This window comes from Lissotriton vulgaris, chromosome 4_1 (genome assembly GCF_964263255.1).
Source record: "Lissotriton vulgaris chromosome 4_1, aLisVul1.2, whole genome shotgun sequence".
NCBI lineage: Eukaryota > Metazoa > Chordata > Amphibia > Caudata > Salamandridae > Lissotriton > Lissotriton vulgaris.
In genome coordinates this window covers 1664472928-1664497832 of record NC_141691.1, presented here as the reverse complement: position 1 = coordinate 1664497832, position 24905 = coordinate 1664472928, and positions in this window count along the sequence as shown.

The window sequence follows — 24905 nt, the reverse complement described above, 5'->3', positions numbered from 1 at the left end:
GAGTGACGGTGCGGCAGAAAGCAGCAGGTCGTAAGAGAGTGAGTATGAAATGGGTCATGCGTGTTAGATTGCGGTGTGCATTGTGTTGTTGAATTGTGTTGTCTAGCTGAGTTGAGTGCCTGTAGTGTGAAAGGAGATCAGGTTGTGAGCGCGCGCAACCGCTGAAAATCTTAGACTCAAGGAGAGTTTAAGTGGTTCGGGTGTATCAAACACCTACAGTAATTGTCGACCATTGTAAGGGGGTCATGAGGTACCATTGATCGCCCGCAGGACCGAGATAGGGGGAACGAATGTGTGAATGCGTGGGTAACGGACGCTGCTCGGAAGTTGCTGTGTGTATGTAACCTATCAGAGAGGCGATTGTCTGGTCGTTAAGTGGACAGACAATTGCCAGTTCGGGGACAATTACAGTCAGACTGTGGACGTATAGTCAAGGAAGTGGTTGCTTGGTCGGAAGTGATCATTTCAAGTGTATGATTGGGATGCATGCATGACCGAGAGACGAGCGGAGAAAGGAGGGGAACTGCTGCGAAGCGGAGGCAAGTGACGTCAGAAAGAGCTGCGCTGGGATAGGATGGTTAGTGTGGAGCCGCGCTGAGATTGGGCGGTTAGCGAGAAGCGAGTGACGTCAGAAGAGAGCTGCGCTGGGATAGGGCGGTTAGAGTAAAGCCGCGCTGGGATTGGTGGATTGTCATCAGGAAGTAAACGAGCACCGTAACTAAGGAAACGTTGTGGGTTTCATCATGAAATGTCTAAAAGGATTGCAAAGTTGTTTTAAGGGAGAAAAGAGCCTAGAACCTCGGGGTGGGGAAGAGGCTCCACCCGAGGATACGCCAGCCCATTACATGGCTACGAATGTTGGGTTGCATACCATATTGTGGCTTGAGAACTGGTGTAAGATGACTGACTGAAGCGAGGAATTGACTTTTCCTAGGTATGGAACATTTAGATTGGAGGTGTTGTACCAGTTAAAAGCGACTATGGCTTCTTTGCGGCTGTTGCCTAGACCAACACAATTTGAAGCATTAAATGCATGGATCAGGGCAGCCTACAAAAAGAACAGAGAAAGGTGACAGGAGAGAGTGAAGAGATCAGTTAGGGCGGTACAGGATGCAAGATGGGATGCACTTGCCAAGAGGTGGAGACTGGAGAGTGTAGACCATCGAAGGAGACAGATTATACCCATTGCTGGAGAATGTAGAAGAGGCCCAAAGAAAGAACACAGAGGATGACGACAGCGAGACAGACGACAGTCTGATAGAGAGACTGTTGTCAGAGAGTCCCCCTCCATATAATCCGGAGGTAGAAGGGAGGCCCGCACCACCAATGGGAAGAGAGGCATCTGTAGTAGACGGTGGAGTCTTAAGGGAGAGCGATTTAGGCCCAGTAGGGGACAGGTCCGGCCCAGTGGAAGGAGAGGGGGTATCTCAGCAATCCCCAGAAACGAGAGTAGTGGGAAGATTTATGGTACAGAAAGTACACTGCGAAGAAGGAGCCAGTGCTCAGAGGCTACCAGATGCTCTTACGGTACCTGTCACCATAGGTCCCATAGTATCAGTATACAACCCAGAACAGACACAGAACGAAAGTCTGCCACAAATAGATAGAGAAAAGAATACCAGTGAAGGTAGGAGTAATGTGGCGGACGAGTGGAACCAATGGTCCAGACCCATAGAAAGGAGCACCCCTTTGGCGGCATCAGCAGACTCATCCAGAGAACAGGGAGGTTTGAGAGGACCGATGGATCTGAGAGGACCACGACCAAGACCGATTAGGGAATTGAGGCCAGATTTGAGAACCTGGGAGACGGTTGTGGATACCCAGAGCGACAGGTCAAGGAATGGCTATGGAAATGGAGGTAAGGACAATAGGGGGGTGTCTCACTGTACGTCTAATGGAAGCAGACATGAATGGGACTGTGGGGGGGGAGGAAAATAGGGGAGCGTCCCTCCCTGCATCTACAGATAGAAGCCAAGACTGGGACAGTGAAAGATGGGAGCGAGGAAGTGTTCCCCATAACACACCCGAGGAGGACAGACGAGTGAGTCAGGAATGTAAGGTAAGGGACTCCAGTGAAACCTCTAGTCAAGGCACATTGAGGGCAGCGATAAAGGCAAGGAGAATTGATGTGCTGAGACTCACATCAGAGGTGGAGGAAATAGTGGAAGGTACCCTGCCTCTGGAGAGAATAGAACTTTATGAACCAGATGAACTGTTGTTCGTAGCGAAAGATGTTACTCGCAGGGCTAGGACAGCACATGAGAAATTGTCTGAACTAGCGGACAAATATTCTGTGGATTTGACGAGGACCAAAGCATTTCAGGGTGGCCATAGGTTGCAGTATTGGGATCAATATCTGGAAGAGAAGAGAGTGATCGGATTAAAAACCCACATCAGAGAATTGATAGTGGGAATCCGAACGTGGATCCACTTGGAAAAGTGGGAGGAAAAGTGGTCAAAGAAAAAGAGTGTTAGAAGAAGCGCTATTCAGGCATCACCGGGAGTGGGACTGATGCATTCAGAGGTGTACCCCTTGAGGGAGGTGGCTCATGGGGGATATGTGCATGTACCTTGGAGTAGGGGAGATTTGGCTGCCTTTACGAACACATTTCCTAAATTGAGGGAGAGTCCAGTAGAATGGTACAAGCAGGTAGAGAGGTTCGTTAAGATCTCGAAGGTACTGTGGGTTGATTTGAACACGTTGTTTGACCTTGTGGTTCCAGGTGACCTGTGGATAGCATGTAAAGTCAGCGTTGAATGGCCCACAGAGGAGCCAGAACGAGATGCAGCCACAAATGGTCCCTCACCTAGAGTGATGGTAAAGTACGAGCAGGCGATTACGTGGTTAAAGACAAAGGTACCACCACAGGACATAGATTGGGTGAAAATAGATCGAACTAGACAATAACCGAAGGAGACAGTCCATGAGTACTATGAGAGATTATTGCAGATATTCAAGCAGTACAGTGGTTTGGATGTGATGGATCCAAAGGACATGGGACAGTTTGTGTCCAAGTTTGTTCTGGGACTGAGACCTGATATCTGTCTTATGATACAACAACATTTGATTTGTTGGGAGAACAAGCCTCTGGACGAGATCCTGAGGTATGCCAGGTACTGCAGTGATGAGATAGACTCTAAGACTAGAAAGCTCAAGGATAAGCTGATGTTAGTCCAGATGCAACCGGGAGGACAGGGTCAGTCTGGAAATGGAACAATATGGAGGAAATCGGTGGCCAGAAAAGAGACAGCGAGGATGGCCCACGGCCACGAGTAGACCTGGCGACTCTGAAAAAGACAACTAAGTGTCATCAATGTCATGAGATCGGGCATTAGAGACACGAGTGTCCCCATAACCCGGAAAATCAGGTACAGGAGGAGGAAGAGGAGAGTCAGGCCCCTCAAGTACTGAGGGCAACAGTAGCTTAGTTCAAGGCGGCAAAAGGGGGGACTCCTGCTCTTAGAGCTCCGGTTCCCCAGCCACCAAAGTTTGCAGCAGGAAACAAGGTTTACCAGCAGATGCCTTTCATGGTAGAAGGAGAAGGGTACTATCACTTTGATCCAGTGACAGGACGGTGCCTGAGTGAAGAAGAGGATTGTACCCTAGGAGCAGTATTGGAGATAGACCAGAGGGGACCATTTGTAGAAGCGGAAGTGGCTGTACACCCCACCACCTTTCTGGTGGATACGGGTGCTACCCGTTCTACTGTATGGTCTGCAGTAGTTCCTAACCTACCACTTTCCGGACAGACCATCCAAGTGGTAAGGGTCGCAAATAGGAGAATGACAAACCCATTGACCGAGCCAGTCCCAGTAAAAATAGGGAATTTCAGAGACAGACACCAATTCGTGGTATGCGATTCTAGCCCTGTGTGTCTGTTAGGAAGGGATCTTTTGTGTAAACTCAATTGTACCATCTACTGTACACCTAAGGGAGTAGAGTTACAGACAAATGATGATGATGCTGCCTTTAAGGTTGCTAACACACATGTGTGCATAGAGCTCTATCCTGCACTAACGGTGGAAGAACTCCCCTGGGATTTGAGAGAGGCAGTCAGACAGGAAGTTTGGGACTTTACAGGAGAGGAGATTGGATTGGTCAAAGGAGTGGAGCCAGTTAAGATTCAAGTGAGACCTAATGCAGAGTTTCCAAGAACACCCCAATACAAGTTGACTCCAGAAACAATTGCGGGAATAAAACCTGTGATTGAATCCATGATTAGACAGGGAATTCTGAAGGAAGTAATGAGTAGTCCATGTAACTCTCCGATCATGGGCTTGCAGAAGCCTAGCGGGAAGTTCAGGATTGTACAGGATTTACGAAAAGTGAACGACATAATTGTTCCATGCTGTCCAGTGGTACCACATCCTTCAGTGATATTGTTTCAGATACCAGCACAGGCTGAGTGGTTCACAGTGATTGATTTGTGTCAGGCTTTCTTCTCAATACCATTACATGAGGAGAGCCAATTTCCTTTTGCTTTTAGGTTGGAAGATCGTGTGTTAACATGGTGTCGTATCCCTCAGGGGTATACAGAGAGCCCATCGATCTTTAATCAATTGCTGAAAAGAAGTCTTGAGAGTCTAGTACTGCCACAGAACTCGGTTCTCGTACAGTACATAGACGACCTCCTTGTCGCGTCAGAGACAGAAGATGCTTGTAGAATTGACACCATTGCCTTGTTAAACCATTTGGCAGACAATGGACACAAGGTATCCCCCAGCAAGTTACAGTACTGTCTGCCAGAGGTACAGTATCTGGGGCACAGAATAGAGAAGGGGAAAAGAAAAGTGTCTCCTGACAGGATAGAGGCCATAATGAAAATGATGGTGCCCTCGACTCAAAGAGAGGTTAGAATGTTTCTGGGGATGGTTGGCTACTGTCGCCAGTGGATTGCAAACTTTTCCTTGAAAGCGAAACCATTGCAGAAGCTGACGCACAAGGATGTGAGTAATCCGGTACCATGGGACACAGACTGCATGATGGCTTTCCTTGAGTTGCGAGAGGACTTATGTTGTGCTCCGGCTCTGGGAATGCCTGATTACAACAAATTGTTTTCATTGTTCTGCTGCGAGCGAAAAGGTTGCGCGTTGGCAGTTTTAACCCAAGATCATGGAGGTGTCCATAGACCAGTTGCCTATTTCTCGGCTACCTTAGACCCAGTAGCCGCAGCGTTGCCTGGATGTCTCAAATCCGTTGCTGCAACAGGTGTCAGCATTGAGAGGTGCGAAAGCATTGTGATGGGGCATCCACTGATGGTGCACGTTCTGCATTCAGTTGAATTGTTGATGACCGGGACCAAAACGCAGCACTTGACCAATATTAGGCTCACACGCTACAAGCAGGTCATACTTGCCGCGGAGAATGTGACCCTTAAGAGGTGCTCGGTTTTGAACCCTGCTACGTTGATGCCATTGCCAAATGTCTTAGATGATGATTGTGAAGACCACGACTGCCTTGAGGTGACTGAACTCTGCAACAAACCTAGACCAGACATTGTAGATGAGCCATTAGTAGACCCTGATGAAATTTATTTTGTTGATGGCTCATGCATAAGAGACAGTGCTGGACAGTTAAGAGCGGCTTTTGCTGTTTGCACGATTCACGGGATAGTCGAAGCTGCCTGCCTGGAAGGAGTACACTCCGCTCAGGTGGCTGAGATAATTGCGTTGACACATGCCATATACACCGACAGCCAATATGGGTTTGGTGTGGTTCATGACTTCGGTCAGTAGTGGTCTCAGAGGGGTTACATGCCATCGTCAGGTTCCCCTATCGGGAATGGAGAATTTGTCAGATTACTGCTGGAGGCTCTGCAGGGTCCAGCAGAAATCGCTGTGGTGAAATGAACAGCACACAGCAAAGGTGCTGATTTTGTGTCCTTGGGTAATCGTTATGCTGATAAAGTTGCACGCTATTGTGCTAAACAGGGTTACTCATTTACTGACCAAGTTATCGAAGGGACGCAGGGAGGGACCGAGCTAAACATGATACTCGAAGAGGCTGATACCTGGGATGAAATGAGAAAGATGCAGGAACAAGCGTCGGAGTTCGAGAAAAGAGTGTGGGTGACATCTGGTTGTGTCAGAGGGGAATTGGACTTGTGGACTTCGGCTGATGGGAGAGCTGTGTTGCCGAATGAGCTGGTGAGCCCGATGGCTCGACAGATACATGGTCCTGTGCATTTGGGAAGGGATGCAATGATGCGAGTGTTCAGGCAGACTTGGTACAATCCCAAGTTTCGAACGGCTGCGGAAGCAGTATGTCAGAGGTGTGTTACGTGTCAACAAATGAATGTTGGGAAAAGAACACCAGTCACACTGAGTCATATTGGGAGGTCTGGTGGGCCTTTCAATAGCATGCAACTGGATTTCATTGAAATGCCGAGGTGTAATATGTCTTGGTGATTGTATGTGTGTTTTCCAGGTGGGTTGAGGCGTACCCAACTCGTAGGTGCGATACACTCACAGTAGCAAAATTATTGTTGAGGGAGTAAGTGCCAAGATTCGGGGTCCCGACCTCTTTGGAATCGGACAGAGGGACGCATTTTAACAGTGAAGTTGTGAAAATGCTCTGCTCTGCACTGAACATTGACCAGAGACTGCATTGTAGCTATCGACCAGAGGCTTTTGGCATAGTAGAGCAAATAAATGGAACACTCAAGGCTCGAATGGTGAAAGTGTGCTCATCCACTTCCCTGAAATGGCCAGATGCCTTACCGTTGGTGCTAATGAGCTTACGTAGTACACCAGACAGGAGGACAGGACTTTCACCCCATGAGGTGTTGATGGGGAGGGCTATGAGATTGCCGTCCGTCCCTTCAGCATCCTTGTTAAATATTACAGATGATCTGATTCTTGACTACTGCAAGGACTAACTGATGTCATCCATTCTGTGTGTCTTCAGGTGCAGACGGCTGAAATCCGGACTTCTAGATACCTTTGTCACGACCTGTGTCCAGATCACTGGGTCCTGGTGCGGAAGCACGTGAGAAAGAGCTGCCTGGATGTGCGCTGGTGAGGCCCGTTTCAGGTTATCCTGGTGACGAACACCGCCGTGAAGTGTGGTGGATTGCCGAACTGGATACATGCTTCTCACACCCGTAGAGTTCCAGCACCCTTGGAAGAAACAGCTCCTCTCGTTGATAGAAATCCAGCTGTGGAGGAAGATCCACTAGAGGGGACAAGTCAAGCTGTGGGGGTGTCTGAATAAGCTGGTGATTCATCCGACCGAGCTGAAAGAGATCACAACGACAGTGACACGGAATCTGCCTCTGAATGGGAAAGTCGCTGTGAAGGTGATCTCAACCCAGAGCAAGCTGAAGGCAGTGATGAGCAGGGTGTGTCAACGAGAAGCAGAGGAGTGAACAGTACAGAGGCAAGTTGGCCTGAGAGGCGAAGATGACTGAACGTGAGGCTGGCCTCTGAGAGAGATCTTGCACCTGTATCTGAAGAATCAGAACCGGAAGTGGGAAATCAAGAGTCAGAACAAAAAGGTCCGAGGAGATCAAGGAGGGTGAGAGTACCTTGTCGAAGATACGCCACTCCGGAGTGGACCTACCCTTTGACAAATGCCAGGTGTACTGAGGTCCGAGAGGGTGAGGTCAGTGACTGTGACTAGTACGATCCCCAACGTTAAGCTGGAAGTGATACTGTTGGTACCTGGACTGGAAATTGAAGGCATACTGACAATCACAATTCCTAATCCCCCTTACCTAAACAAGATACATGATTTAATCCTGAATAGACGGATCTTTCCTACATTTGGTCCTGAGATACCTGCTTATGAATCAGTAGTCCTTCGAATGGAACTCTTGGATTATGTGCTATGTGTAGTTGGAACAAATATCATCATTGATCAGTAAAGACTTTGTAAATAGCTGTTGAATATCTAGGGCCAAGAGGAAGAAGAAGAAATTTAGGGACTTCCCTGAGAGGACAGAGAAGGGTTAGGGTTGTCTGGCATAGATACAATCGGAGAACTAAAAGGAATCCTGCTTCCAGAGGTGGTTCAAGAACTTTCAAAAGCAAAGAACAGAGACTTTGTGTTGTTGCTGGAAACGGACCACACTGTTCTGAGATCATGGAGGCTGGGAACCCGACTCGTAGGGCAAAGTGTATTATAGGCACACTTTTAGGGATAGTGATATTCTTTATATTTTTAGTAGTTTTAGTTTCTTATTTAGTACCACAAAAGCAGGAAGTGGAGGTCGAGGGAATGCCTACACCTACCCCTCCTAGCCAGAAAGAGGTCAACATAGGAGCTGAGAAAGCTTTGCTAGTAGAAGAAAGCCATAGATTACATGCAGATTTGTCTAAAGCTAAACTTTGGAAAGAATGCGTATGCAAAGTTGTTGTATGAGTATATTGATGCGATGGATGCGAAAGATTGTTATGTGTGTATGCAATTGCCAGCTTCAGTAGACGAGGGTATTAGATACCATCACCTGCCATTGACATATGGAATTTCATGTAGTTTGCTGCTTAGCATATTTTATGGGCGGAATCATTTTGAATATTTCTTTTCGAATTATGATGCTGTGCTTCCAGAAGTCCCTGCTTATAAACACTTGAACAAGTGGGATTATTATAAGTCAGAGGATAGACTTAGATACTTTTTCATTCCAACATGAGAAATAGATACCTCATATGCTCATCGACACAATTTGACATGCTCATTGGCAGAGGTAGAGAAGAAGTTCATTGAACAGGTAGAGGATAGGTATCAAAAGCAAAAGCAGTTGCAGGTGTCAGGGCAAAGTAAAGTAGATTGGACGGATGAGGAGAAGCTGCATAAGACAAGGGGAAGCTATGGTCCGATAGCATAGGATGAGGTACAGAAAGGGAAGTTGTGCCTTCACAGACCACAGACGTATTATGAAAATGTGTATGTGGGCCATACAACTTGTGAACACACTTTCACATTGGAGTATTACACCAAGGATTTCCTGAAGAGTGTGGTACAAGTGATCCCTACGGTGTACTTTGTCTGTGGGAAAAATGCATACGTGAGGCTGCCGGATAAGTGGAATGGGACATGTTACCTGGCGATTATTTTTCCTAAGATATACAACACTGAGGACTTTGCTCTCTTGGAAGGAGGTCACTTGACGAGGGTGAAGCGAGGAGAGAGTGCTGGTGCAATAGTGGGTGATGTGTTTGGAGCAGCGATACCAATGTTGGGAGTGATCTTGAATGACGTGAAAATACCGCGGTTGGCAACTGTGGTGGATGAATTGTCAATGAGTACAGCTAAGTCATTGGTGTTGATTGAGGGTGAGATGCTGTCGATAAGGACAATGGTTTTGCAGAACCGTCTTAATCTAGACGTCCTGCTGGCAAAAGAGGGCGGAGTCTGTAAACTTTTAAAGGTTCAGGAATGTTGCACGTATATTCCAGATAATTCCAAGGATCTGAAGAAATATATACGTAACATTACTGCAATTCATTATGAAATTGAGGATTTGACACAAGAGAATGTGTGGGAAACAGTTGGCAAGGGATTTGGAAATGCTGGAAACTGGTTTGCAAGCCTGGGAAGGAGTTTCCTTGGATACATACTGAAACCCCTTATCATCATAGTGGCATGTGTGATCGGATTATGGGGTTTGCTGAGATTGTATAAATGGTATAGGTCAAATAGGTTGACAAGAGCGATGAGAGTACAAGAGCAGAGAATGGAGAACTTACAAGACAATCAATATCGAAGTTTAAGGGCATTGGAGATGCTCAAGCGAGGGAAACTTGCAGCAAGTTCTGTGTAGCTCGGTCCCTACCCTGGGTGATGTTGGGTTGGTGGTGATGACACAGGTCATCAAAAGGGGGACTGAGAGAGCGTAAATATGAGATAGAAATTGTAGGGGTGCACCATATTCATGAATAATCAGCACCGACATATATAAAGGACTATAATCGTGTTTAAATGTGATGTAGGGCTATGAAATAATGTGCCAGAATTTACATAGAGTACCGTAAAGTGTTTTGAAAGTATTAATGCCAGGTTAATCTAGAAATATTGTTTGCAGTGAAGTATTAATCCAAAAGGGATGATCAATAAGTCATTAGTGTATTAAGTTGCTTTATTAGAAATTCATTATTGCATTTATATAATAAGATAGAAGTGCTTAAGTTAGAAAATGTATTTAGAAGATGTATTTTGCTATAATGATGAAGGCTTATGAACAAAAATGTATTGTTAATGTTAAGATGTGCTACACAGAAACGTGCAGAGGCCTAGTTGGGGAAAAACTGTGTAGGCCGGATTGAGAATGTTTCACTTAACATTAAATCATGGAAATGTCTTTTGAGAAGGTTGCTTTTGGACAGTTAATTGCAAGTAGTATGAAACTGTGAGCCGATTTATGTGCGTTCTTTTGCAAGTGCAAGGGTAAATAGAGATTGTAGATGAAGGGCCCATTGTGCATGAGTGTTAGGATGGTCGTCCCAGACATAGAGGAGTGACTGCGGAATTTAGGGAAGCAACTTCAAGAGAAGAAGGCTCTGGGACCCAAGGACGTTTTTTAATGGACAAAGAAGAAGATGTCGTAGTGGAAATATTTGAAAATCAACACCTGCAATAGGGGCGTACCTGAGGGCGTGTCGTCCATTTGTTGGGTTTTGTATTAGGGACAGCACCCCGAGGGAGAGGCAGAGTAGATGCGCATGAGGGCGAAGGAAGCTGTTGGTCAGGCAGAGAGATTTGCTATGCAAGAGGGTTCTCAGGTTAAGTCTGAATGGAGAGTGTACTTCTTTGGAAGTCACCACGGCTGACACCTTTGATAGGAGGGAACTTTTTGTTAAGTAGGGATGCCATTTAGTATAGTGTAGGGACAGATTAATCTGGATTTATTCGTTCCTTTTCAGATTCCTACTAAAACCCAAGTTATAGCAATTCTTGTTAGCCTGATGATTTTGGAACTGATACTTGTATTGTTTCTTAGTCGATTAAGACTTTTCCGTAGAATTATGTTTGTATCAGTGCCTGTTTACCTCCTGAATCTTTTGCTGAGGTGTTTATATACCCAACTGTTTTTGGCTTTGTAATAAATCTTTAAATTCGATCTCTAGTCAGTGGTTCTTTGGGGAAAGCAATGGGGATCATTCAAGTTGATGCTACACTGTTCAGATAGATTGCCTTCTACACTCTATGACAGGTAAAAAGGTCTAGTCGACCTGTGACGGGATTCTAGAAAATGCTATTTTTATTCTAGAGTAGAAATCCCGCCTTTCCATGACCAACGATGCCCAAATTGGCCAGGATCTCAAGTAGCATCAGGGCTGTTCCTTATTATGAGGAGGTTTTGAGCTCGAACTTAGAGCTTCAGATGCCACTCGATTCACTGCTGATCAACAACAGCAAAAATCTGGCTGTTCATCGCACCTGAACATCAGAAGAGGAGCACTACCACAACATTTCTTCTCAATTGTCCTGACTGATCAATTGAAAGAGACAGCATAATGGGAGCTTTGTTCTTCTGTTCTGTACTGCACCGGAGATGCGTGCTTTGTTTTGCAGTCCCTGAGCTGTACTGATTTCACATGTTTCTGTCTTCCCGTGATTTCTACCTTGGAGAGGCCATGCCACATGCCCCCTTGAGTCAGATGAAGGATGCATCATATTATTAAAAATGTTACTCAGTTTCAGCAACTCCACCTCCTCTCTCTTTGGTTTCAGAAGGATTCATCCCTGAATCTAGGCAATCAGCACCTCTTTCCTTCTCATTATAGTATCTCGCACGTGGTGATTCTGTAGACTCTTCACTATCAGCGTTGCTTTCAAAATTTACAGTCATCCAGTCCACACGTTATTGCTCAGCTTCATCACACCATCTAGCTCTATGAAAAATCCAACAAACCATTGAGACCTATGGCAATTTCCACTGTATATAGCTGAAACCCAATGGTACACTTCGCTTGCTGTAGGTGAAAATCTTTGGACACAACATCCAATTGCTTGAGACAATTTCATCATCAGATTAAAGGTAGGTACATGTACTTCAGTGATTGAAAAATGGAGGTCATCGTATTCACTATTGCAAAAAGAATACTCTATATGGCTGCTGCAAGTAATGCAAAGTCAAAGCACAGAAACCAAATTGAGGTCTAGATTCACAGAGAGCAACCCTTCAATCGTTACATCACAAGAAACACAGCTCATGACACTCTTCTTATAAACCCCTGATTCAAATTTAGAGGCAAAATGGTCATGCTGCTACTTGACTATTGCTTTCTATTTTATGTTAGAGTGCTAAATAGATGTGTATACTGGTGTATCACTAATCTTCCAGCACCATTATGTTGAGAAATGCAAACTACTCCCAGTCATGACATAATTCGACTGTACAGAACCATGAACAGGGTGTGGAATAGATTGTATACCAAAAATACACTCTAAGTGTCCCAATCCGAAACTGTCACCTTGCCCTCCAGTGAATATCTCTGCATCAACATTTCAAGCAATAATAAACCCATTTGCAAATTACACACATTTTTCACTCCCCCAGGAGATCATCTGTCCTTCATTCAACAGTTCATAGAAATCATCACATTCAACAATGACCCCCTAGTGACCCACATCTTCCTAGGAGACTTCAACCTTCACTGGTCTAACCCAAACAACGCAATGAACTGTCTAAAAATCTTCCTATCAGGTCATGATCTATCCCAATTTTGTGACAGCCCAACCCACAACACGGGTGAAAGACTGAACCTTGTCATATCTAAAAGAAACATTATCACACTGGAATCCATTATCCCATGTGACTGGCATGACCACTACAGTATCATCTTCTTTATCAACTTGGTGGTGACCCTGAAGAGGGACCAACCCAAGAAAATAAAGCAATGGAAAAGGAACCTCCAAAACATTTATATCAAAGCCTTAGCAACCCGATGTAACATTGCCATGTCTCCCCAAGCTGGTATGAAAGATGTACATGACCTCACAGACTTCTATAACAACTCTATCTCGGGCATCCTTGATTATATCGCCCCTCTACAACAAAAAAATGCTTCCACCAAAATATCCAAACCTTGGTTCAATGACAATCTAAACTCTGAACGTCGCTGCCTAAGGTCAGCTGAAAGAACTTGGCGATCCATTCCCTCCACTCATCACCTATGACACCTTAGATCAATTAGGAATTCCTACAACAGAAAAAGATGCAAAAGCCAAATTATTTGGAACTCAACTTAACTAAGCCAAAAACCGTCCCCAAAATCTTTTGAGATCATTAAGCAACAAATGCTCAACTCACCTAAACCAGCCAGACCATGGTGACAGCATTCCAACATGCGATGAATTTGGCTGCATTCTTCATGCACAAAACAAAAAGCATCAAAATAGACTTAGAATCAAAGGGGGCTCTTTGTCCAAATATAGGGATCGCTTCTCCACTAGCCTCTCTGGGCCCTGATCGGTTCGCCCCCCCTGGAGATGTCCCTAAGAATAATGCCTCCTGGCACAACTTCACTCCACACAGCGAAAGTACCATCTACATCATCCTGTTAGCGACCAACCCATCTAACCACTTCAGAGACCAACTAACACATCAAATCTTCAAAGAAATAAAAGCTGTTATTCTCCTCTTATGGTCAAAGATTGTTAATTGCCTAACTATCACAAGGCACTATCCCTGACCACCTAAAAATAGCCCAGGTAACTGCTATTCTAAAAAAAACTATTGCAGACAGCTCTGATGTTAACAACTTCTGCCCTATTTCCAACATCCCTATTCTGGCGAAACTGTGAGTTCCAAACTCAACTCTGCATTCAAATTGAGAAATTTCAACTCTTGGATCCACATTATTCTGCTCTTCGTCAAAGGTCACAGCCCTGAATCTGCTCTCAATCACATCATGCATGATATTTTAAAAATGCTAGACCAAAAGGAATCATGTCTAATGATTCTACTTGACTTATCCTCTGCCTTCGTCATGGTTAAACACTTTCCATTCTTGAACAAAGGATGGGACTATCAGGGCCTGTACTGCAATGGTTTACTTCATTCCTCCACAACAGAACCCAAACAGACAAGGTGAGTTTATACCTCTCTCAGCCCTCCGCCGTCAATATGGGGGTTTCACAGGGTCTTCCCTTTCACCCATACTATTAAACTTATTCCTGGAACCACTTGCAAAAACACTGAACTCTGCTAACATTCTTTATTACAAGTATGCAGATGACACTCAATTGTATCTGAAAATTTCCTCCCCAGCAGACTTAATTTCACTCAACTCTACCTTGCTGAACACTCAAAACTGGCTCATGGATAACCATCTCATGCTCAACACTGCCAAACGGAATTCCTCTTCATTGCTCCTCTTAATCACACTCCCAAGATCCACCTCTGAATGAAGCATCTAACAGCTTTCAGCTGTTCTCTTCAAATGGTTGAGTCCACTAAATTCCTTGGAATCACACTAGACAAACACATGAATATGTAGGTTCATATCAGCAATGCCACCAAGGGAGCTAACTACCAGATGATCATTTTAAGGAAATTCAAACCCTTCCTACCACAGGAGGACTTTAAGCTGGTGGTCCAAGCTCTTGAATTGCCAAGGCTAGACTATGGAGGCTCCACTCTTTGTGGTCTTCCTAAATATAATTTGGCCCCACTAAGGGCCTCTCCTATTGCCGTAGCCAGACTAAGAACCAGTGCAAAAAGAAACTATCACATATCTCAGGGTTAAAAACCCTAAACTGGCTACCGTACGATGCAAGAATACAGCAAAAGATTGCCTGCATGACTCATAAAGTTCTACATTGCAAGACCTCCTTATATCTGGCACAAAGACTAGAGTTATCAATTATTCACTGTTACTGAAACCACAGATTTTCCACAAAAAAGAACGAGATGCAAAGTCTTCTCTGGCATTGCCCCGAATATATGGGACTCTTTGCCACCGGTGTCCGCCGACTCTCATTACTGCTTTATTAAAAAAAAAAGTGAAAAGAATACCTATGTGCAACCATGAATTCCCATACATGTAACAAATGTCTTTTCTTACAACTGTATCCTACCTACCCTATAATATGAAGCGCTCTGATACCCTCTAGGGTCTTGTTCACACTATAGAAAACTTCAGAAATAAAATAAATAAAAAAAGATAAATGTCAAATGTAACTCAAAGAAGCACCATTGTAGGTTTTTAGAGATCAGGGATCAGCATCCTGAAACACCTTCATACATCAATGATATTCCAACCCAACCTATCTGGGTTCAGTAAACTAAAATTTCATTTCCAAAGGGAATTTTCCAACACGCACAATACTTTTCCATGCCACCTTTCACCCATTGTAAGAAGGGATCAGGCCACCTTAACCATAATACCTGAATTCTACTGAGCCATTGTTAATTTTTTCCATTTGATATGTCCCTTTGCTCATTTATTTAGGTCAAACTTTTACATTGAGTTTTTGACCAACATGTGCACATTTATGCCCTGGGAGTTAAAATAAATATGTCAATACCTCGTAATTTAGGGCAACCTTACTTATAAATGAACATTCCCACATTTCTTACCACAATTCAAAGCTCAAAGTCCTGTTTATTACCGCAGTAGAGAGAAATTGGCATGAGACTAACACTGGCATCACATTTCAAATTTTGTCTGAGTAGCTGAAAATGTTAGTTTTGTGTTGGTCAGTCAATTCAACGCTCATTTTTGCATCTAGGAGGTACTTCTCATTTTGGTCCAAAATTATCCCTGTTCCATTGAAACCTGTATAATCCTCAGTGTTGCTCACAGTTGCACTAATGCCCTTCAGAAACGCTGTTGCAACAATGCACTCACACCAGTGAAATCAATACAATGTGAAAATGTTTTTCAAATCCTACTAGTTGAGGTGCAATCTATGTACTCAGAATCTTGTATAATTCTCCTGCTAACTTACCTTGGAAACACGTTTCTAAATAATGTTGTCTAATGAGGGGGCAATGTTTAGGATACTCTGTAAGGGTTCTCATATTTCTAGTGGATTCACTCTGCCCTGAGGTCACATTCATCACAGTCTAGCAGAATTGATGGTCCTCTTGGCACCCAGCCTGAGAGTGAATAATCGTTGATGAATGGATGGCAAGACATGCATGCAAGGGCATACACTTGTTCTGGTACATACTAATTTGAAATGTGGCTTCTGGTTGGCTAGGGTATGCACCTAAGCCAGGCAGAACCCACCACTCGAGTCAGAGTAAGTAAGTTACACACCTAAGATAACCCCTGATCAACCCCCTTGGTAGCTTGGCCTAGAGTAGTCAGGCTTATCCCTGAGGTAATGTGTAAATATTTGTCCGCGCAGAGCAACACTGTGAAAACGCTACAAAAGGACTCCCCACCAGTTTAAAAAATAGCCAATATTTATCTGACCAACACAAGACCAAAATCACAAAAATCCAAAATACACAAATCACAATATCACTTTGTAAAGATTAAATCAAGTATAACCTTAGAAATGAAAAATAGCTGCAGCCAGGGTAATTTGTTCAACTTTGATGACTCTACAAAGTCAGTCCAACCTCGATGGAGTGAGGGGAGGTTACGGACCCTGGTACATTACCTTGGAAGTGCTATGAAAAACACGATGTAAAACACAGAGGAGGTGAGGTGTTGCAGAGGCTAATGGGGCGTAGGTCCCTTATAGTTGCAGGGAAGGTTATACATCGGTTACTTACTGCCAGACGGGGGATCTTCAGAGGTGCTGTGGGGATGTTGGAGCTTGTGGTGAAAGTTGCAATCGGTGCATTGAGTGCGACCAAAGCTCCGGTGCAGGCAGCAGCACAGCATCAGATGGTTGCCTATTCCGAAGTTGATCTGCATGGATGGCTTGGTTGCTGCTTAGTAGCACCTGAAACTCACTTCCAAGGGCCCATAAACAGGAATTGGTACCACTTGCAGTGGTGGCAGGCACAGGTAAGAGCGGTGATGCAGGGCAGGGGCAGGGCGGGGTGAGGGTCGGGGTTGAAAACAGATGACAGGATAAGTAAAATTAAATAGAATTAATTAAAAAAAACACTTACCTTGTGCTCGGCGCATTGACGACTAAATGCAGCTGCTGGTGCCTAGACATCAAACACCCTGACTTGAAGAACAGTGCTGTATGAATGCCACTGCCATGTTAAAAAACAATGGCTTTGAAGTAGAAATTAAGAAAGGTGCAGTAACCATGAAATATAAATGTGAGTTATTATACATACTAAGGCCCAGATTTACAATGATTTTACGTTGGGGGTGAATCACTTTTGTGGCATAGACCAGATGCAAAATAATTTTGTCTTGCTTTGCAGGGTTTAGTAAATACAACATAAGGCAGTGCATAGGGCTCCTTTGCATTACTGTGCATTAATTAGGCATTACATGGGAGGAGCATGGGCATTACCCAAATATTTTGATGCAAGCACAGATTTACAAAGACTTGTGAACCTGGGTTAGAGCCAAAATGGTGTGAGGTTTAACGAGGGGCAATAGCTTTAATTCTTCTCTGTACTTCCTCTTTCCAAGTGTGCTGGATTCTGCAGCATATATAGAAAGAGGAATATGCCCGATGGATTATTTTTGTGCAGGAAGGTGTCACTTTCTGCACAAAAACAATTAAGCCCATAACACAGACACCCGTGCACTATGGTGCAATTGTTCCTGTTTTATCCACTCAGCAGCACACACGGCCCCAGCAAAAGGAGAGAACAGAATGCTCCAATATTTGTAAATCTGGATCATTTATGCTCTCTTCCTTGATGCAAAGCAGCACAGCAAGTTCCCAACTTGTGAGAAATAATAGTAAATATGCACCTAAGTGCCTCCCTTTGTTACTCCGAACAGCTGCAACTCCTCTCACCCGAGTTTAAATTGTCTAGACGTCAGTATTTTAACATTCACTTGCAATTCTGTTTCCTTCAATTAAATTGTGCTTAATGTTTTGCCATTAAAATACAATAATTGATAAATAAAGAATTTCAAAAAGATAATATTTCAGGCTAAATGCACAGCTGCTTTCTCGGAAAATGCAAATGTAAATCCCATTCTCACATGTTTAGTCATCATTTATAAATATTTATGCCATAGTTAGCTTTAAGCATGGTGTGAATATTTACTCCCCATACGATTGACATATTTAACTTTGCTTTCCATCAGCTGTTATGTTTTTTAAATCTAAAAATGTTTGTTTTGCAAGCACATGAACATTTCTGTGAATGAAGCTGAAAGTGGTAACCCTGCTTAGCGCATTCTATGTTCATTTAACAGAGTGATCCTCAGGGAGAGGTTTGAGAAGACTTTAAGGAGAACATTGAGGATATAAAAATGTACATGACACTTAGGAACAACAATGGCACAGGCGGAACAGAGACAAATGTAAAGATTGGACAGGGTTGGAGTTAAGTTACAAAGCATGTGTTTGAACAGCATCTACCTTCTAGTTATGCAGCCGCATAGTCCTGTAGGGATGTGTACATGCAATGTATCATACTTGTTCACAATGGTCTTGATTGTACATTCCTACACAAATCCAGACCTGTCGGGTGTACACTGATGAACGGATCTAGACGACTGGATATATATTCATTTGTTTATCGCAAAATGCATCACAGAAACAAAGAGCCCATGTATTAGTCACTTTGCTGCGCTGCCCTATGCCAAAGGGAAAGGGCAGGAATGCACTGTATTTAATCAACACGTTGCATCCTGTCCTTTCTGCCTGCATTGATGCCTTCTTGGCAGCCTAACGCCAAGGTAGGAACCGTCTCTGCTGGAAGCAAGATAGTTTTTCTGCAGGAAGGAGCAACTTCCTGCACACAAAAAATCCTACGAGGTATTGTCCTCTTTCTATGTGTGCAGCAGAATGCAGCACACATGAAAAGAGGAAAAAAACAAAAAGAAATAAACATTTCTCCTTGTTATGCCTCACCTCGGGAGGCGTACAACTTTGACCCTTCCCAAGGTTCACATCGCGTTGTAAATCTGGGGCAGCATCAAATGATGGGTGTTGTGTAGGAAACCGCACAGAAAACCCCATGGAACACCCTGCGGATGCAGAATAATGAAACACAGTGATTTGCACTGTGTCACCTTACTCATGATTTATGAGGCCAATCAAAGGCACGCAGGGTGGATTTGAATGGTTTCATGAATCTTTATGAGAGCCCTGCGTCACGTATGCACCACTTTACGTCTGCTGCTTGTCACTCCTTGGCTGATGCTCTCTCAGGCTGCCAGGTGCCATTCATATCCTTTGCACCATGGTGCAGTGGTGTGAGTGTGATGTCTATTTTGGAAAAGGGGGTGGTGATGGACAGAGTTTCTGAATGATGCAGAATACTCTTACCCAGTCAAGAGATCAGGGCTTGATCCATCACCGTTTTTTAGCTCACTGCACCATCCCAGCTCAGAACCTGGCTACATGCAAATTAGTCTGTTCCTGTCCCAGTGCATGATGGGAACAGGGCAAACCAAACTACCAAGCCAATTCTTATACTGGGAAGGAAACAAGCTTACGGGGACCGGTTTCTGGCATTTCAGCCGTCGTCGGCCCGGCTTGCTTGAATCCTGATGGTGCAATGAGCAAGGGACTCACGTCTGAGAATACCCTCCCACACTTAGTGTGGACAAAATCGATTTTGGAAAAGGGGGTGGTGATGGACAGAGTTTCTGAATGATGCAGAATACTCTTACCCAGTCAAGAGATCAGGGCTTGATCCATCACTGTTTTTTAGCTCACTGCACCATCCCAGCTCAGAACCTGGCTACATGCAAATTAGTCTGTTCCTGTCCCAGTGCATTATGGGAACAGGGCAAACCAAACTACCAAGCCAATTCTTATACTGGGAAGGAAACAAGCTTCCGGGTACCGGTTTCTGGCATTTCAGCCGTCGTCGGCCCGGCTTGCTTGAATCCTGATGGTGCAATGAGCAAGGGACTCACGTCTGAGTATACCCTCCCACACTTAGTGTGGACAAAATTGATTTTGGAAAAGGGGGTGATGATGGACAGAGTTTCTGAATGATGCAGAATACTCTTACCCAGTCAAGAGATCAGGGCTTGATCCATCACCGTTTTTTAGCTCACTGCACCATCCCAGCTCAGAACCTGGCTACATGCAAATTAGTCTGTTCCTGTCCCAGTGCATGATGGAAACAGGGCAAACCAAACTACCAAGCCAATTCTTATACTTGGAAGGAAACAAGCTTCCGGGGACCGGTTTCTGGCATTTCAGCCGTCGTCGGCCCGGCTTGCTTGAATCCTGATGGTGCAATGAGCAAGGGACTCACGTCTGAGTATACCCTCCCACACTTAGTGTGGACAAAATCGATTTTAGAAAAGAGGGTGGTGATGGACAGAGTTTCTGAATGATGCAGAATACTCTTACCCAGTCAAGAGATCAGGGCTTGATCCATCACCGTTTTTTAGCTCACTGCACCATCCCAGCTCAGAACCTGGCTACATGCAAATTAGTCTGTTCCTGTCCCAGTGCATGATGGGAACAGGGCAAACCAAACTACCAAGCCAATTCTCATACTGGGAAGGAAACAAGCTTCCGGGGACCGGTTTCTGGCATTTCAGCCGTCGTCGGCCCGGCTTGCTTGAATCCTGATGGTGCAATGAGCAAGGGACTCACGTCTGAGTATACCCTCCCACACTTAATGTGGACAAAATCGATTTTGGAAAAGGGGGTGGTGATGGACAGAGTTTCTGAATGATGCAGAATACTCTTACCCAGTCAAGAGATCAGGGCTTGATCCATCACCGTTTTTTAGCTCACTGCACCATCCCAGCTCAGAACCTGGCTACATGCAAACTAGTCTGTTCCTGTCCCAGTGCATGATGGGAACAGGGCAAACCAAACTACCAAGCCAATTCTTATACTGGGAAGGAAACAAGCTTCCGGGGACCGGTTTCTGGCATTTCAGCCGTCGTCGGCCCGGCTTGCTTGAATCCTGATGGTGCAATGAGCAAGGGACTCACGTCTGAGTATACCCTCCCACACTTAGTGTGGACAAAATCGATTTTGGAAAAGGGGGGGTGATGGACAGAGTTTCTGAATGATGCAGAATACTCTTACCCAGTCAAAAGATCAGGGCTTGATCCATCACTGTTTTTTAGCTCACTGCACCATCCCAGCTCAGAACTGAAATGCCCCCGGAAGCTGGTCTCCTTCCCAGTATAAGAATTGGCTTGGTAGTTTGGTTTGCCCTGTTCCCATCATGCACTGGGACAGGAACAGACTAATTTGCATGTAGCCAGGTTCTGAGCTGGGATGGTGCAGTGAGCTAAAAAATGGTGATGGATCAAGCCCTGATCTCTTGACTGGGTAGGAGTATTCTGCATCATTCAGAAACTCTGTCCATCACCACCCCCTTTTCCAAAATCGTGAGTGTGATGTCTACCATAGGCTTTGTACTGAAAGTCTACCTTTCCTACCTATGCCTGGACACATTTTAAAACAGTCCACTTGTTGAATGTATGCTGTGCAGTGGTGCAAACAAGCAGTATGTAGAATGTTTTGAAAAATGAAAGCCTTCCTCCAAATGAGCATCTGATTCAAAGAAGCATTATTTTGTGACACAAAGCCCAGTCTGACTCTCTTAGGTCAGGCTTTGCATTAAAAACGATTGGTGTGTTTGCTAAACACCAAAGTTCCACCTCAGTATCGCCCTCTTGATGCAAAGTGGCAGAAAGCAGTGGTATGTGAGAAAAAATGTGCTGGAAAGACCTGGCAAGAGTTGGTGCCTCTTTGGGTCACTTTGTGTGACTTAGCGCTGTTACAATTTCTTAATAAAGTTATCCCCTAGTCCCAAAAAAGTACCATTTGTGGAAATGTGCAGCTATGCAGATTAAATGAGTTTAAACTGGCTAGTGGTGTTTATGTATTTGAGTAGGTGCAGAGGCTATGTGTGACAACTCAAACTTATTTTAGCATCACACAGACAGAGGTGACTGTCAGCTGTTGGGAGTGGTGAGGTGGGCAAACCACTACTGGGACACAAAACATACTACACTACACACAAAATATACATAACAAACAAATGAAAAGAATCCACTATCCTGACCACACTCCTCACTCCGGACCCAATCTTCCTTTTTCCTGTAATACTGGACCAGCCAACTTGCTTAATCAATCGCGACGCTGCAGCGCCAAGATGGGATGGAGCATCCTGGCTGGATGCTCCTTCAAGTCCTTTAGGCCTGTGCTTGGTCTCCACCCAGCTGTCCAAGACACCTAGGTGGAGAGCTTCAAAGTGTGCATGTCACTTAGGAATGTGCAAGACAGCTGTCCAAAGTGATATGTGCACTTTGGAGCATCCAGCCTGGCACTGCTCCTGTCCTTTGTTGCCAGTCGGCAGAAGAGGAGACACCCCCTATGTTTCTGGGCTCGGAACAGGCTGGCTGCTACAGCACACCCCACAGTAAAAAATAAAATAGCAATGAAATCTTTTCATTGCCAACTTATTTTTTTCTGTGCAGCTTGCAATGGGTGGGTGGGCGACGCTCCCCCGCCCAAGTGACGAAACCACTGCTGAACATGTGGTAGCATGGCTCATTTGACCTTGGGAAAAAGAGGTTAATTCTTTTGTGGCTGAAGTGCCGATGGAGCAAAAATTAAATCCATGAATTAGTCGCAGATATTAGCAATGGTGCCAGGCACCATATCGTTTCACCATATTTTCCTCGCTGTAGGGGATGTGCCTTTTTCTCACTGGGTTTTATTTGGATTAAAGTGGCTAGAGTACGGAGGACTTAAGTGCTAGCTACCCTTTAATTTCATGTGGTCATTTCAACAAAACATTGCAACTGTTTGGAAAATGTGAATTGGCATTGTTAACCTTTTTTTAAGCTTACAGTAAAAATGAAAAGACAGTACTGTAGAAGATTTATAAGAAATGCAATATGTACAAGTATGGGGTAAAGTTCAAAGCAGTACTTTCATGGAACCCAGCAAAGAGACAGCCTTCGTGTAAATTGATACTTGTATAGCACACTACTCCCCCACAAGGGTCTCAAGGCACTTGTACGAATACCTCTGTGGAACCCATCCTGGCTTTCCGTTGTGGGGGCCATTGTGGAGATTAAGCAAGCTATTGCCCAGAGTTGCAGAGTGGGACTCCATGATTGGAATAGGCACCGAGGCGAGGATTATCAGGTCCGTGGAATATTTGAGCCCAAGACCCGCTGAGGCAGGGAATTGCACCCTGGTCCCGGGCTAGACCTCGGCATCAGGGTCTGCCACTCTAACCATTGAGCCACACTTCTCCACTTTATAGGTGGCTCGCTCAAAGCACAATGATTTACATGGGTTTTTCTACTCTAGATACATTTCCAAAGATTAATACAGCCAATAAGGCATACCCAGTGTTGAGATGTTCCAGACATCTATCCAATCATTCATTGAAAATAGACATTTATCTATATTTGAATATTGACTTAATAAATGTACCACAACCAAAACAAAATGAGAAACACTCATAGTCTTGTGATTTTCTTTAGTTCTCAATTCCTTATGGTCACTCCAAGTTCAGCACAGGTCACCAGGGCATCAGAGGTTCTGGAATCTCCTTTTAAGTGTCACAAAAATGAAACCTGAAATAAAACGGATTCTACAGTGCCACTGGTTAAAATATCAATTGCCTACAGTGGGATACAGCAAGCCTTTTTTTGCACTCCCAAGGGGGATTATGTGCATGACTCTTGGCATGGTTGCTATTTTAAAATGTCTAGTTTGGGGCAAATGTGCCCTGAAGTGGCAGGGCCAGTGTCCTAATGTTTCAATTTGGCATGTAAACATTACACCACTTTTCAGGTTAAAAGATAATATGATCATGAGCTGTTCTCTTAGTGCAAAGTGAATTATAAATATGACCAGGTATCAAAGCCTAGAGAGGAAAGTGGAACTTACTTCATGATGATTTCACAATCAACACAGTCTGATGAATGCCACCCTTCATTTTTTTGTTTTAGTAGTATATTTATTATATGAATGATTATATTATTTTGCAATGTTGTGACATTAAAAAAATTAATACGTTAAAATACCTCAAGAACAGGAGTAATGTCTGGTCCAATGAAAAAGGGAATTATACATTGAGCAACATGTTTTCACCTCTTGGTAATATAAAGCACTTAATTATTGACAAAGTGCTGTCCATAATGGAACGGAGTACTAGGGGCTAATAAAGTGCAAGTGCCTGTGGATGAAATGCAAATTAAGTATCTAGCACAGTTAGTATCGCGTAAGGGACCAAAGATGGGTGTAGTGTGCTACGTTCAACCGTGAACCTTCCTGGGCATTTCAGCCCAGCATCAGATGTCAACGTCGTTTGTTGAGTAATAATTGTGCTCTGTTCCAAGGGGCTTGGCAAATTATCTGGCCCCTCCGTGTGAGACATAATACACTCATATTACTTGTGCAAATGCAAAACTCCCCAAATGGCCAGATAGCTGCACTAGTTCCAAGGTTGTGTATTTTCCTGCATCGGCCTGTCTAGCCATATGCGATTCTTTTTGACGTATTTGTGTGAGGCTGATGTGTTCCTAAATTTTGCCAAGATTGAACTCGGTGATGGAGAACCCCTGGTTCTTTGCCTCCTTGCAGGTTCGAATTGCTTGCACACAGAACAGTGTTTTTAACAAAGAACGTCACACTTGCCACAATGCTGGGCAGCAGCAAAGTAGGTGGTCAAAGGGCTTGTGCATGTAGGTGGCTAATAATTTGGGATAGCGAGGACCATTTTGGATTTTGATCATTTATCTGTAGGCTCATTAGCCCTGCAACCATTATTTGCTTAAGACAGATTTTCTGAAGTGGGGTGGAGAGGTATGGCTGTGAGCAGAAGGTATGTGGCTGCCTGGCGGTATTAATGTATGTTTTGTCCAAGAATCCTTGACATTACCCAGGTCACTTGTTTTGGAAAGCA